Source organism: Schistocerca cancellata, chromosome 2 (assembly GCF_023864275.1).
Source record: "Schistocerca cancellata isolate TAMUIC-IGC-003103 chromosome 2, iqSchCanc2.1, whole genome shotgun sequence".
Taxonomy (NCBI): domain Eukaryota; kingdom Metazoa; phylum Arthropoda; class Insecta; order Orthoptera; family Acrididae; genus Schistocerca; species Schistocerca cancellata.
In genome coordinates this window covers 1,013,013,768-1,013,028,899 of record NC_064627.1, presented here as the reverse complement: position 1 = coordinate 1,013,028,899, position 15,132 = coordinate 1,013,013,768, and the positions used below count along the sequence as shown (strand labels likewise).

Genomic DNA, 15,132 nt, shown 5'->3' with positions numbered 1-15,132 from the left:
TTACGCTTATGATAACAATGTCCTCTGGGATACAGGGTGGTTTTGGGTAAGCCGCAGGTTGGAGGGTAGTTTGTTCCGGAATCCCATGCCTGAAATTGAGGAGGAGACGAAGAAAGAGCTAGTGTTGTGCAGACGTACATCCAAGACGCTGAACATACCTGAAGTGGTGTTGAAGTTATGAAATGATTACAGGTATATTAGTAAACAATTATAGACAGCTGGATTTATTTGATAAAGCATCAAGATAGTGTGGAGAGCGTATAGAAGGGAACTCATCTCAGTGAGATGCTGATACATGCAGAAATAGTGCTACAGAGTCCTGGCTTAGTTTGGCTTCATTGTGGATTCATGATGCTGGGATTGTGCCTAAGGCATGTAAATATGAAGACCTACACAAACGAGGCGTACAAGTGCGTGCACGGAGTCAAAAATTTTTAACGTTTTTCTAGATACTGACTGAATCAACAAAAGGTGTTCAGTCAGAGGCGTAATATTATCGTTGCCACGACATATGATATTGTTTTTTTCGTGATTTGCTCTATTTGAAAGCTGTGATGGTTTCTTTGATCTTTGATACGACTATCCTTGGAGAACCCATCTTGTGCTCTGTTGCCATTGATGCTGAGTCGAAGTGACCTACACGCTAGTAACCATTGTTTTTTAATAGCCCAAAGTGAATTTTCTGCATTAGACGCATGTATATCTCGGGCTTTTGCTATACTGTATAAATTATGAAAAGTATGTGGTAGGTGATTATACATACGTGCAGGTTCTTTCAAAATTTCTGTTACAGCCTTCTAGGGATCGTAAAGAGGATATTGATAAGGAACCTAAGGCCGGAAACGTACCGTTTGGATGTAGAATAAGCTTGAAAATCGGATCTCTTTCAAATCTCGTGGTATGGACACAAACTGACAAGGGAACCTCCCAATCGCAGCCCCCTCAGATTTAGTTATAATTTGGCACAGTGGATAGGCCTTGAAAAACTGTACACAGATCAGTCGAGAAAACAGGAAGAAGTCGTGTAGAACTATGAAAAAATAAGCAAAATATACTAACTGAATAGTCCATGGACAACATACGCACCATCAAGGCACATCTGGGCACAGGAGCGCCGTGGTCCCATGGTTAGCGTGAGCAGCTGCGGAGTGAAAGGTCATTGGTTCAAGTCTACCCTTGAGCGAAAAGTTTACTTACTTTGTTTTTGCAAATTATGATCTGTCCGTTCGTTCATTGACGTCTCTATTCACTGTAATAAGTTTAGGGCCTGTGTTTTGCGACCGCACCGCAAAACCGTTCGATTAGTAGACGAAAAGACGTGCATATCCAATGGGAACCGAAAACATTTTATCCAGGAAAACACGTCTGATATATTCTATACAACACGCGACGGTATGTGCGTCACATGACAGGAATATATTGTCGACCCACCTAACTTGCACACTTGGCGAATGGGTAAAAAGATTCTTCTACCTTGCCCGATTTAGGTTTTCTTGTGGATGTGATAATCACTCCCAAAAAAGTGATGAAAACATAAGCGTTTGTCACATAAACTGCAACAAATTAATGCAACAGTTTCACAGTCGCACAGTTTTCTCTGTGCTCTGTCGAAACTTATGTTTTTAAAGTTTTCAAATTTTTCCCTGTGTAGACCGTCAAATCCTGCACATGTCCAAGCAAATCTGAACACGTCCTGGAATTTTGGAGAGCGAAATTGATTATATGTGAGTGCCTGAACTCTTAGAATTGTCTGAAAATAAAAATTAAAACTTTTTAGTGGAGGGAAGACTTGAACCAAGGATCTCTCGTTCCGTAGTTGCTTATGCTAACCACGGGACCACGGCGCTCCTAAGCACACATTCTCCTTGATGCTGCCTATCTTGCGCATGGACTACTCAGTTTGTATACTTTGCTTATTTTTTCATAGTTCCACACAATTTCTTCCTGTTTTCTCGATTGATCTGTGTTCAGTTTTTCAAGGCCTATCCACTGTGCCAACTTATAACTAAATCTGAGGGGGGTGCGATGGGGAAAACGACGTCATGCTTCGTCACGTAGAAGAGAACCCCATGACGAGTACTCGAAACATTGCCCACACCATGGACTCCTGTAGAGCACACAGGTCGCAACGTACCGCCTTCGCTGCTTGCCTACCGTGAAGTGGGAGATTCGAAAGTGATTCACTCTTCAAACTTGTTTTGTATTCTGATTAGACAGGCCGATCCATATAAACATGAACTACTTCAGTTAATTATAATTTCCCTCAGAAGGCTCGTAACGGGAAAGTTGTTTTGTTGCTCTCAGAAGCTCTGGGAAATCAGAAGTAGCGCCCATTGTTGGCAAGTTTATTGCTGTTTCTGCACCCGAGGCCCTTTCCCCGGTGTAGAGCCGCGCTTGCTCGTCTAGTCTTAGTTCGTTCGTAGCGTCGTCGGTCGCGGTCTGTGGACTCTGTGATTGTGTAGTTCAGGCCGCGTCACAATAACGAGCAAATACGTGATGCGTTTGCTGCGTTTAGCTGGCAGAAACATGCAGTACACACTTCGAGAGCGGGTTTTTATTGTGAAAACATATTGGAAGGCGGCATCATCGGTTACAACACAATGGGAATTGCGCAGAGAATTCAACGTGCGCGATGTTCCAACAAAGGCAACAATTTTATCGACTGTTCAAATGGTTCAAATGGCTCTGAGCAATATGGGACTTAACTTCTGAGGTCATCAGTCCCCTAGAACTTAAAACTACTAAAACCTAACTAACCTAAGGACATCACACACTTCCATGCCCGAGGCACCGAGGCAGGATTCGAACCTGCGACCGTAGCGGTCGCGCGGCTCCAGACTGTAGCGCCTAGAACCGCTCGGCCACTCCGGCCGGCTTTATCGACTGTTAAGGAAGCTGGAGACAACCGGTGTACTAAGCAGTGGCAGTGGTAAACACAGATCATCACTAAATGCAGACGCTATTGATTACATTCGAAGACACTTGAGAGCTCTCCGAGAAAATCGTTGCGTCGGTTGAAGCAGGATTGTGGAGTTTCCATGGTAGGTGTCAGACATCTGAAATCGGCATTGCGACCGTACAGGGTGTACATGATGCAAACAAGCATTGCAAGAAGCAGATCATAAGAAATGAATGCGTTGCTGTCGATGGTTTTAAGGGTTTCTTATTCAACATCCAGACATTCTCTCCCTAACGTGGTTTGCAGATGAGGTATGGTTCCACTCGTCAGGTTACATCAACACACAAAAGTGCAGATACTGGGCTGATGTAAACCTCCTATATCATACATGAAATACCACCGCGCGACGAAAAGGTTGGAGTCTGGTGTGCGGTGTCAGCTTCCAGGATTGTTCGCCACATTTTCTTTGATACGACTGTCGACACGACGGGTTATACCGGCATCTTCAATACATTTATGGAGCAGCTAGTTGACATCGAACTTAGAGAAAGTTACATTGAAGAGCCAACGAAACTGGTACACCTACCTAATATCGTGTAGGGTCCCTGCGAGTTTGGTTAGTCACTAGTATTGATGTCAGTGGAGGGTAAGGGTGTACTAACTGCTAATATCTTATTACACTCAGGGATAGTAGTCTCAGAAAGGTTGGCACCACTGCTTTAGATGCCCCTGAATTTACAAATGAGAGTAGGAACGTTTTGCAGTATTTTGTTGCATCGTCTGTAGACTTGCCCACTTTTACACACCCGCAGCTGCTGATCAGTTTGCCGTAGTGAAAGACTGATGTGGAAGAGCAATTATAACAAAACATTTCTTTCGTCGACACTCGATAGTGCGTCTCTGACAAAACGAAATGCCTGTCGTGAATGGAGAAGACTGCCCACTCTCTGAAGGCTGCGTTCAATCTCGAGGAAGTTTCGTAGTGAGATTTTAATGCGACGACTTAAACGATTTCAGTCGCACGTTCCGAGTGGTCTTCTGGTACTTCGAATCCTTCAGTGACTGTCATGGCGGCTACTGTCTGCAGATATCGTTATCTTCTTGAGGATGAAGACTAATTAACTGGGCTGACGCAGTTAAAAAATTGATCCTGATCTAACTAAAGAGGATCTCGAAATATTGCTAGAATGAAACATCTTCTGAAGAGTCTGTCAGTTTGGAAGAAGTGGCTCTGTATATTTCGACTAAATATATTTTTGTTCTGTAACCTTTCTTGTTTTCGTAAACATTGAATCCATATTTGTAATGCCAGAGATTTTTTAACAAAAAAAGGAAAGTGACCATGTTATCATTGAAGTATCTAATATCGGGAAGATAATTCAAAGTGACCGGTTTTACGCGTGAGGGACAATCTTGTCTTATCACACGTGTTATCAAGAAACGATGCTTACGTCAACATAAAAATGTCATTTTTACCTCTCACAAATAAGAAAGGTTTCTGAAAACTCCTTTGCTCTCTTAAGTGAAGATTTTCGAATATTTTCTACTTCACCAGCGGTTAATCCAGAAGTGGCAGACTGATAACGACTCACCGCTGCTCGAGATGCTTTCCTCGAAGAAAAAAATATTGCTGAGAGTGTGACCATTTGCAGGAAACCACTCACTAGTACTTGTAAGAACATTACTTACTATTTCCTCTACGAATATATGAAGATGGTATCTGTTCTTTCAGACATGTCCGAAAGAACAATACTATTTTCATATAGTTAAGGCTAACCGGCCATTGACCTTCTTCTTCTGTGCTGGATGCATACGCATTGCCCGAACTCTTACGGGACTCGGTAAGATTGTATGCCGCTAGTAATGGGTGTAATGGGCGGGGGCACTACGAATGTAGTGTGTGGACATTAAGTTGGGAATGTGGGTCTCACGGGGAGCGCGCAAGGGATAAATCCCTGCAGTCGCACTGTCCTCTGTGCCCTCGGTGGCTCAGATGGATAGAGAGTCTGCCATGTAAGCAGGAGATCCCGGGTTCGAGTCCCGATTTGGGCACACATTTTCAACTGTCCCCGTTGATGTATATCAACGCCTGTCGACAGCTTAGGGACTTGATTTAATTATCATTTCATACCATTTCCTTGGTTGTTTATGTATGCTTGGACTGATAACAATACATGTGACATCCGCAAATTCTGACTGTTGTATGTAACACGGAAGGTCGTTTACATACATGGGGAACAATAGTGGGCCCTACATTGAGCCTTAGGAGACCCCACAAATGATTCCTCCCCAGTCAGAAGAAACTCCCCTGTTAACTAAGTATAACTTCCTGCATTATTTGGTTAGATATGACATTATCCATTGGTTAATAAACCATCAATTCCATAAAACCTTAGTTTATCTAGGAGATTGCTAACAATCATCGTCTCCGAACTGTTCCTCAACTGTACACAGTACACAGTGCTCTAAATTGTGCTCATTGTTGTTGATGTTGTGGTCTTCAGTCCTGAGACTGGTTTGATGCAGCTCTCCATACTACTGTATCCTGTGCAAGCTTCTTCATCTCCCAGTACTTACTGCAACCTACATGCTTCTGAATCTGCTTAGTGTATTCATCTCTTGGTCTCCCTCTACGATTTTTACCCTCCACGCTGCCCTCCAATGTTAAATTTGTGATCCCTTGACGCCTCAGAACACGTTGTCAAGTTGTGCCACAAACTCCTCTTCTCCCCAATTCTATTCAATACCTCCTCATTAGTTACGTGATCCACCTATTCCTTTTTTGTCCAAACTGTTTGTCGTCCACGTTCCACTTACATACATGGCTACACTCCATACAAGTACTTTCAGAAACGACTTTCTGACACTTAAATCTATACTCGATATTAACAAATTTCTCTCCTTCAGAAACGCTTTCCTTGCCATTGTCAGTCTACATTTTATATCCTCTCTACTTCGACCATCAGTTATTTTGCTCCCCAAATAGCAAAACTCCTTTACTACTTTAAGTGTCTCATTTCCTAATCTAATTCCCTCAGTATCACCCGACTTCATTCGACTACATTCCATTATCCTCGTTTTGCTTTTGTTGATGTTCATCTTATATCCTCCTTTCATGACACTGTCCATTCCGTTCAACTGCTCTTCCAAGTCCTTTGCTGTCTCTGACAGAATTACAATGTCATCGGCGAACCTCAAAGTTTTTATTTCTTCTCCATGGATTTTAATACCTACTCCCAATTTTTCTTTTGTTTCCTTTACTACTTGCTCAATATACAGATTGAATAACATCGGGAAAAGGCTACAACCCTGTCTCACTCCCTTCCCATCGGGAAAAGGCTACAACCCTGTCTCACTCCCTTCCCAACCACTGCTTCCCTTTCATCCTCCTCGACTCTGCCATTTGGTTTCTGTTCAAAATGTAAATAGCCTTTCGATCCCTGTATTTTACCCCTGCCACCTTTAGAATTTGAAATTGTGCTCATATCGCTCTGCATTTAGCGTTATCTTAAGTGCAGTAAGGAAACCACACCCTAACCACGAAAAACACCACAATGCCGTAACACTGCTTGCTCTGTATTTCACTGTTGTCACCTCACATGATGGCAGGTAAAGCTCTCCACGAATTTTGCCAGAACCAAACCCTTACATCCAGTTGTCACACGGTATGTGTGATTCATCACTCCAAAACACTCCTCTCCAGTTATCCAATGCCCAGTGGCATTGCATTTTACACCACCTAAAATGTCGCTTAGATCGACTACAGAAATTTCTTGCTAGTATGGAGGTGCTCCACAAACGATCATAGTTCTCCATTCTTTTTAACTCCCTAACGTAAAGGAACGAGAGAGGCAATTCTGACGTTGCGGTGGATAATGGAAGCAAGACTAAAGAAAAATCAAGACAGGTTCATAGGATTTGTCGACCTGGAAAAAGCCTTCGACAATGTCAAATGGCGCAAGATGTTCGAAATTCTGTGAAAGACAGGGGTAAGCTATAGGGAGAGAGGGGTAATATACAATATGTACAAGAGCCAAGAGGAAATAATAAGAGTGAACGACCAAGAACGAAGTGTTCGGATAAAAAAGGGTGTAAGACGGGGATTTAGAATCTTCCCCCCCCCCCCCCTACTGTTCAACCTGTACAAAGAAGAAGCAATGATGGAAATAAAAGAAAGGTTCAGGAGTAGATTTGAAATTCAAGGTGAAAGGATGTCAATGATACGATTCACTGATGACATTGCTATCCTGAGTGAAAGTGAAGAAGAATTACATGATCTGCTGAACGGAATGAACAATCTAATGAGTACAGAATACGGATCGAGAGTAAATGGAAGAAAGACAAAAGTAATGAGAAGTATCAGAAATAAGAGCACCGAGAAACTTAACATCAGGTTTGATGGTCACAAAGTACGAGTAGATGAAATTAAGTATTCAGCTACCTTGGCAGTAAAATAACCAATGACCGTCGGAGCAAGGAGGATATCAAAAGCAGACTAGCAATGGCAAAAAGGGCATTCCCAGCCAAGAGAAGACTGCTGGTATCAAACATAGGCCTTAGTTTGAGGAAGAAATTTCTCAGAACGGCGTCTGGAGAACAGCATTGTATGATAGTGAAACATGGACTGTGGGAAAACCGGAACGGGAGGGAATCGAAGCATTTAAGATGTGATGCTACAGACAAATGTTGATAATCAGATGGACTGATAAGGTAAGGGTCGAGGAGGTTCTGCGCAGAATCGGAGAGGAAAGGAATATGTGGTAAACAGTGAGAAGGAGAAGGGTCAGGATGATAGGACATCTGTTAAGATATGAGGGAATGACTTACATGGTACTAGAGAGAACTGTAGAGAGCAAAAACTGTAGAGGAAGACAGAGATTGGAATATATCCTGCAAATAATTGAGGACGTAGGTCGCAAGTGCTGCTCTGAGATGAAGGTGTTAGAAAAGGAGAGAAACTCGTGGCGGGCCGCATCAAACCATCAGAAGACTGACGAACCCAAAAAAAAAAGAAAAAAAAGAACAATGCACAGTCATGTGACGTATTGTGAGGGGGGTGATGGCTGGAGTTGATGATGTTTGATTTGTGGGGCGCTCAACTGCGTGGTTATCAGCGCCCGTACAATTACCCAATCTTTGCTCAGTCCAATTTCGCCACTTTCCTGGATGATGATGAAATGATGAGGACAACACAAACACCCAGTCATCTCGAGGCAGGTGAAAATCCCTGACCCCGCCGGGAATCGAACCCGGGACCCCGTGCTCGGGAAGCGAGAACGCTACCGCGAGACCACGAGCGGCGGACCGGTGATGGCTGGGCGAGGGGTAGAGGGAATGTGGAAAGAGACCAAGGCTTAATCACAGGGAGCAGCTTCAAATGGATGTATGCTACTGTAATTATGCAGCGACGAAAGTGCTTGCGCAGGATAGAGTAGCGTGGGAAGCTGCATCAAACCAATCTTCGGACTGAAGACCATAACAACAACAACAGGTTCACTACCGTCTCGCCATTTCGTGTTGTGACAGAACGGATCGGTTTCACAGTAGCGAAGATGGACAAACGCTCACAGCTCTTAAGATATGCATTTTCGATCCTGTCTTTACTGGGCATTTCTTCTTGTTTTGGCCCATTCTACCACCTCCTAAAATCTGCACTACTTTTTTACAATAAGCTTTGACTTTTGAGGTCGAATAGCATTACCTCTTATGTACTCATACTTTGACACAACTGCTTTGATATGAACTTGTTGTAAACATTTGTGTTTGGTCAGCTGCAAATCTTACGATTATTAGTGTAACTGCAATGATGTTAATAATAAGTGTAAGTATAATGAGCAAGATTCAAACACGGGTACATAATGCTGACTTAAAATGATCGAGATGAGAAGGACACTGCGTAATTCTACCCCAGTCATTTCACAGAGTTCCACATTTCAAGTATTCGAGCATATTATCGTAGCACTTCTTCATTCATAAAGTCGCCTCATGACAGTTGCTGTGCTAAAGAAGCACCATAGTTCCGTTCACACTGTATCGGTGTGAAATCAACTATTGGACACACAGCAGAAAATAATGGAAGCAACAGAATGCACCTACATTAAACCATTCAAAGTGAGCCAAGAGCGTTCGAAGTCACTGCGGTGTTAGTAATCAAATAAATAAATGGTACAAGTAGTGAATGATTGAGCTTTATTTAATCGAGATTTAATTCTGTACGGTTGTTTACATACGATTATAAAACATCTGTAGCCAGTGATCTGGTTTCGCACGATAAATGTACTCGGAATCCACAGAGGCCACCAAAAAGAGGTTCACTTTTGAACGAGGTAGGAAATTACGCCAGATCTCCGTGGGCAGATGTTCTCGAATGTCAGCTATACGCTGCATTAGCCTTTTCCGCCGACGAGTTCTCGCTGAGTTAACGGCGCTCTCATTAATATCGATGACTCCGCGGGCAGTAGACGGTGGTATTATCCTAGAAACTAGTGGACCTAATTGCCTGTGTTATATCCGCTGTGGATTAGTGGGTAAGATTTGGGATTCATTTCGAGGCGGACCAAGTTATTTTTCCCTTCCCTTTTTGTGACATTTATTCCGATGTTCACCTCTTCCTGTGTCTTGTGTGTGGGAAAAACGGCAAGATACATCGCTGTCCAATTTCTACATTAGCCTGTACGCCTGACCGCTTGAGTGACATAGTGCGCATTTCGAAGGGAATCAAGAGCTTACACATAGGCCCATCGGTCAGAAAGACATGAAGAGTCCCAGAATGAAATATTCACTCTCTGCAGCAGAGTGTGCGCTGATGTGAAACTTTCTGGCCGAATAAAACTGTGAACCGGGCCGCAAAACGAACCCGGCACCTTTTCCTTTCGCGGGTAAGTGCTCTCCCAACCGAGATATCCGAGCACGACTGACTACCCGAACTCGCAGCTTTACTTCCGCCAGTACCTCGTCTCTTTGGAGGCAAAGGTCCGAGGTGAGGTTCCCGGTTCGGCACACAGTTTTAATCTGCCAGGAAGTTTCACATCAGCGCACAGTCCATCACAGAGAGTGAAAATGTCTGTTGTACCGGACGAAAGGTCACTAGCCAGTACAATTGTGAGTTCTTTGGTTAGCTTTAAGAGGAGAACCGAGTGGATACCATTACATGTAAAATGTTAGTTCACTTTATTACAACATAGATAAGAAGAACTGCTTAACTTTGTACAATCCATTTCCGCAGGAATGCCGTGAGTCTCTGAACTTTAACGTATCACTTGACACAGAGAAATACACTCCTGGAAATGGGAAACACCCACCATACTTGCTCCGGACACTGTGAGAGGGCTGTACAAGCAATGATCACACGCACGGCACAGCGGACACACCAGGAACCGCGGTGTTGGCCGTCGAATGGCGCTAGCTGCGCAGCATTTGTGCACCGCCGCCGTCAGTGTCAGCCAGTTTGCCGTGGCATACGGAGCTCCATTGCAGTCTTTAACACTGGTAGCATGCCGCGACAGCGTGGACGTGAACCGTATGTGCAGTTGACGGACTTTGAGCGAGGGCGTATAGTGGGCATGCGGGAGGCCGGGTGGACGTACCGCCGAATTGCTCAACACGTGGGGCGTGAGGTGTCCACAGTACATCGATGTTGTCGCCAGTGGTCGGCGGAAGGTGCACGTGCCCGTCGACCTGGGACCGGACCGCAGCGACGCACGGATGCACGCCAAGACCGTAGGATCCTACGCAGTGCCGTAGGGGACCGCACCGCCACTTCCCAGCAAATTAGGGACACTGTTGCTCCTGGGGTATCGGCGAGGACCATTCGCAACCGTCTCCATGAAGCTGGGCTACGGTCCCGCACACCGTTAGGCCGTCTTCCGCTCACGCCCCAACATCGTGCAGCCCGCCTCCAGTGGTGTCGCGACAGGCGTGAATGGAGGGACGAATGGAGACGTGTCGTCTTCAGCGATGAGAGTCGCTTCTGCCTTGGTGCCAATGATGGTCGTATGCGTGTTTGGCGCCGTGCAGGTGAGCGCCACAATCAGGACTGCATACGACCGAGGCACACAGGGCCAACACCCGGCATCATGGTGTGGGGAGCGATCTCCTACACTGGTCGTACACCACTGGTGATCGTCGAGGGGACACTGAATAGTGCACGGTACATCCAAACCGTCATCGAACCCATCGTTCTACCATTCCTAGACCGGCAAGGGAACTTGCTGTTCCAACAGGACAATGCACGTCCGCATGTATCCCGTGCCACCCAACGTGCTCTAGAAGGTGTAAGTCAACTACCCTGGCCAGCAAGATCTCCGGATCTGTCCCCCATTGAGCATGTTTGGGACTGGATGAAGCGTCGTCTCACGCGGTCTGCACGTCCAGCACGAACGCTGGTCCAACTGAGGCGCCAGGTGGAAATGGCATGGCAAGCCGTTCCACAGGACTACATCCAGCATCTCTACGATCGTCTCCATGGGAGAATAGCAGCCTGCATTACTGCGAAAGGTGGATATACACTGTACTAGTGCCGACATTGTGCATGCTCTGTTGCCTGTGTCTATGTGCCTGTGGTTCTGTCAGTGTGATCATGTGATGTATCTGACCCCAGGAATGTGTCAATAAAGTTTCCCCTTCCTGGGACAATGAATTCACGGTGTTCTTATTTCAATTTCCAGGAGTGTAGTTCTAAGTTCTAGTGGAGTGATGACCTCAGCTGTTAAGTCCCACAGTGCTCAGAGCCATTTGAACCAATAGGGCTACGAGAAGCTAGATGTCCCTTCTGCAACGTTGCAGGAAGACTTGGCAGGAATGTAAGCCACTGTACACGGTTGTTGGCAGCGGTGGTTGCGAGAATGTACGGTTTGCGAGAAGACCGGACTCCGGATGGCCTCGTGGTGCTACTTAGACGAAAGGTCATCGTGTTAGGCATTGGGCTCTGGCGCATCATCCTGCATCTGCAGCAGCAATATGAGCAGCAGTTGGCCCCACAGTGACACAACGAACTGGTACAAATCGGTTACTTCAAGGACAGCTCCAAGCCAGACGTCCTGTTGCGTCCATTCCGCTGACCCCAAACCACCGCCTTTGGCGACGTCAGTGGTGTAAAGCGAGAGCTCATTGGAGTGCAGGATTGAAGTCTGTTGTGCTTTCTGACGAAAACTGGTTCTTCCTCGGTGCCAGTGATTAGAAGGAAGCCGGTTGAGGACCTGCAACCAATCTGTCTGCGTGCTGACACACTGAACCCACACCAGAGGCTAAGGTCTGCGGTGCGATTTAGAGTGATAGGAGGGGCACTCTCGTGGTTATCCCACGCATCCTGATTGCAAATTTGTGCGTCAGTCTGGCGATTCGACCAGTTGTGCTAGCATACATGAACAGCACTTCAGGGACTGTTTTTCAGTAGCATAATCCTCGCCCACATACCGCTGTTGTAGCCCAACATGCTCTAAGAGTGTCGACATGTCGCCTTGGTCTGCTCGATCACCAGACCTGTCTCCAAGCGAGCATACATGCGGCATCATCGGACGGCAGCTCCTGCGTCATCCACGAACACCATTAACCGTCCCTGTGTTGACCGACCAAGTGCAGGAGACATGGAACTCCAGTCCACAAACTGACATCCGCCACCTGTACAACGAAAAAATGTTCAAATGTGTGTGAAATCTTATGGGACTTAACTGCTAGGGTCATCAGTCCCTAAGCTTACACACTGCTTAACCTAAATTATCCTAAGGACAAACACACACACCCGTGCCCGAGGGAGAGCTCTAAACTCCGCCGGGATCAGCCGCACAGTCCATGAGTGCAGCGTCGCAGACCGCTCGGCTAATCCCGCGCGGCCCTGTACAACACAATGCTCCCATGCTCACATGTTTGTTTTCAATATTATGGCGGTTATGCTGGTTGTTAACGTACGAGCATTTCACATTTGCAATGGTTTATCTCGCCCTTCATTAAAACCTGTGATCTCGCAATGTTAATTACTTACATACAGGGTGTTTCAAAAATGACCGGTATATTTGAAACGGCAATAAAAACTAAACGAGCAGCGATAGAAATACACCGTTTGTTGCAATATGCTTGGGAAAACTGTACATTTTCAGGCGGACATACTTTCGAAATTACAGTAGTTACACTTTTCAACAACAGATGGCGCTGCAAGTGATGTGAAAGATATAGAAGACAACGCAGTCTGTGGGTGCGCCATTCTGTACGTCGTCTTTCTGCTGTAAGCGTGTGCTGTTCACAACGTGCAAGTGTGCTGTGGACAACATGGTTTATTCCTTAGAACAGAGGATTTTTCTGGTGTTGGATTTCCACCGCCTAGAACACAGTGTTGTTGCAACAAGACGAAGTTTTCAACAGAGGTTTAATGTAACCAAAGGACCGAAAAGCGATACAATAAAGGATCTGTTTGAAAAATTTCAACGGACTGGGAACGTGACGGATGAACGTGCTGGAAAGGTAGGGCGACCGCGTACGGCAACCACAGAGGGCAACGCGCAGCTAGTGCAGCAGGTGATCCGACAGCCGCCTCGGGTTTCCATTCGCCGTGTTGCAGCTGCGGTCCAAATGACGCCAACGTCCACGTATCGTCTCATGCGCCAGAGTTTACACCTCTATCCATACAAAATTCAAACGCGGCAACCCCTCAGCGCCGCTACCATTGCTGCACGAGAGACATTCGCTAACGATATAGTGCACAGGATTGATGACGGCGATATGCATGTGGGCAGCATTTGGTTTACTGACGAAGCTTATTTTTACCTGGACGGCTTCGTCAATAAACAGAACTGGCGCATATGGGGAACCGAAAAGCCCCATGTTGCAGTCCCATCGTCCCTGCATCCTCAAAAAGTACTGGTCTGGGCCGCCATTTCTTCCAAAGGAATCATTGGCCCATTTTTCAGACCCGAAACGATTACTGCATCACGCTATCTGGACATTCTTCGTGAATTTGTGGCGGTACAAACTGCCTTAGACGACACTGCGAACACCTCGTGGTTTATGCAAGATGGTGCCCGGCCACATCGCACGGCCGACGTCTTTAATTTCCTGAAGGAATATTTCGATGATCGTGTGATTGCTTTGGGCTATCCGAAACACACAGGAGGCGGCGTGGATTGGCCTCCCTATTCGCCAGACATGAACCCCTGTGACTTCTTTCTGTGGGGACACTTGAAAGACCAGGTGTACCGCCAGAATCCAGAAACAATTGAACAGCTGAAGCAGTACATCTCATCTGCATGTGAAGCCATTCCGCCAGACACGTTGTCAAAGGTTTCGGGTAATTTCATTCAGAGACTACGCCATATTATTGCTACGCATGGTGGATATGTGGAAAATATCGTACTATAGAGTTTCCCAGACCGCAGCGCCATCTGTTGTTGAAAATTGTAACTACTGTAATTTCGAAAGTTTGTCTGCCTGAAAATGTACTGTTGTCCCAAGCATATTGCAACAAACGGTGTATTTCTATCGCTGCTCGTTTAGTTTTTATTGCCGTTTCAAATATACCGGTCATTTTTGAAACACCCTGTATGTTACCTAGATAAATGTGTTCCCAAAATTACATTACTCTACATTAATCATTTTTTGGTATTGCGACTTTATTCCGTCAATATGTAAAAAGAAGAAATCAGAAAGAAATTAACACCAAACTAAAGAAGACAGTGCCTGTATACCACTTAAACTAACAGTCCCAGTAATAGTAAGTGACAATTGTACTGAAGAATAGCTTATGTATGGAAGGTGATACATAACCGACAATTATAACTATAGGCAATAGGGAATAAATAGACAATTACAATAAAATAACTAAATACATGAACAGTGGAGTAACAGAATGGAAGAGACAGTGTGGGAAGCATTGCAAAACTGTGGAGATCAAGTGAAGTTTAGAGGAAGGGAAGTATTCAGCTGTGTTAGGTCATTTAATATTAAATAAGGAATGTGGACCAGATGTTTGTTGATTTCCATGACTTACGGCAGTTTAAATTTTTGGCCTTTGTTTGCTAAATAGAGGACACGGTATTGTTACTGGCAGCCGTAGCCGTCACTCATTGCATGTTCAGTGAATGCTGAGTAATAATTATGCAACCTCCAGCAGCGTTCATTTTCAGCCAACCTCACTGCTCTGCCTGGTTGACCATTATGATGTCCTTGTAAGCCGAAAACCGGTTAATAAAATGAATTAATACTGTAGAACATACACAGTATTGTGATTTTCGTTTATAATCATA

At 45.2% G+C, this 15,132-nt stretch overlaps 1 protein-coding gene across 1 annotated transcript in view; it reads left to right on the top strand.

Moving 5' to 3' along the window:
• Window positions 1-15,132, top strand: part of LOC126162985 (ankyrin repeat and SAM domain-containing protein 4B) — a 321,356-nt gene that overhangs the window by 1,020 nt on the left and 305,204 nt on the right. The window lies entirely within an intron of this gene.